General features: G+C 37.5%; 1 protein-coding gene across 1 annotated transcript in view; it reads left to right on the top strand.

The window, feature by feature from the left end:
* Rlim (ring finger protein, LIM domain interacting) overlaps positions 1–1558 on the top strand; it is a 19313-nt gene that overhangs the window by 16954 nt on the left and 801 nt on the right. The window lies entirely within an intron of this gene.

The following is a 1558-nucleotide window of genomic DNA, read 5'->3' as shown; positions in this document are numbered from 1 at the left end:
TTGAACTTCATGCAGTAATGTTGGGGGATTACATTGTTCAAAGCATAGGGGAAAGTACTAAAGCCTGATTTTCCTTGAATTTTTAATTGTTTTAATCCACTTTCTAGTGTAAAGGTTTGCAGTGTTTTAGTTTATTCCACACAGCTTACATTGTTGAGATTTATTAGTGCTNAAAACAAAATTTAACACGTTAAGAATGGCAGGCTGTTTGTAGTAACCATGCAGAATAAGCTGTGGTGGGAATTTGGAACATTTTCTCTGAAAAGAACATGTTAGTTGCACTGCCCTGACCTCCATATCAATGGAGGTGGCTTTGGTGGGGAGAGGGAGGAGGCTCACCTGCTAGTGTTGGAACAGGTAATTGTCAGTTTGATAACAAAAGGTTAGTGCCAGGAGATGCTCGGTCTTTAGGGCACAGTTGTTAGACTCCATCCAAGCTAGGGAACTGGTTTGCTCTGTTACCTTAAGCAATATTTTGCTGTGTTTTTGTTTTTTTTCTCCTGGGAAAACTTTGTTTCTGTGCCAAGTATTCTTTGCTTTTGTCAATGTCTTATAGTTATGAAGGGTTAGCATTTAGCACACTTTGTATTTAACCACCTGCTTCTATGACTGAGTCTTCAGATAACCATGTGATAAAGAGGTCTATGTTACCAAATGACTGTTAAAGGCCATTTCTGACAGTTTGCTAGAATACAGTGGCACCTTGTGGTTGACCTTTTTTTTTTTTTTTTTAAACAGATGGAGGATAGTTCTTTTGTGAAAGGAAATAATTTGTAATCTGCCTTAGCTGATTTAATGTTTTTTCTTACTGGCTTCCGTGTCACACGTCTTAACCAAAAATATACAGTAAGTACCTGGAAGCCATGTTGCAGGGCACTTAGATTCTTGGCTAATCTAAGATTTTCACTCTCTGGAAGTATTCTTTCTATACCTGTGTAACGAGGTGGGGAAGGCACATGTGAAGGGGTTTCTGTTTCCCCTTTAGTACAGTTCAATATGTTTAATGCACAGTAACAGTGTTGTTATTGAGTTAACTAGTAAATGGTTCTTCTAAAAACATTTTTAATTGTATGTTGATGTATCATGGGAAGTTAAAGAGCAAGATCTGAGGAAAGAATATTTTTAAGTTCACTTTAATAAAAACAGTTGTGAGCTCAATCAATAGCCACCCTTTAAATTTTTTAGCATTGAGTTACCTTTCTTGAGGTAAGGTCTTGCTGTGTGCTCACAGCTGGCTTGGAACTCTGGACCAGGCTGGCTTTAGATTTGTGGCAGTCCTTGTGCCTCTGCCTCTTTCTTGAATGTTAGGAATGCAGGTACTTAGCACTCAAATTCCTTTACCTTCATTGGAACATTTCTAAAATACTATCCAACACTCCAGGAAGTGGCCTCCTGTAACTCACCATAGTTTATATCGAAAAGCCTACAACTTAGAATAGAACTACCGGGGATTTTTTTTTTTAAGTATCAGGTTTATGATTTTTTNCATGTCCATGTAGATGTCTGGATTCAAATCTTAAAAAAAAGGTTACCAACCACTCAAAATTACTGTGAGATA

This window comes from Mus caroli, chromosome X (genome assembly GCF_900094665.2).
Source record: "Mus caroli chromosome X, CAROLI_EIJ_v1.1, whole genome shotgun sequence".
NCBI classification, from domain to species: Eukaryota; Metazoa; Chordata; class Mammalia; order Rodentia; family Muridae; genus Mus; species Mus caroli.
Note: the sequence above shows the minus strand (reverse complement) of the source record. Positions and strands in the feature narration are given on the sequence as shown.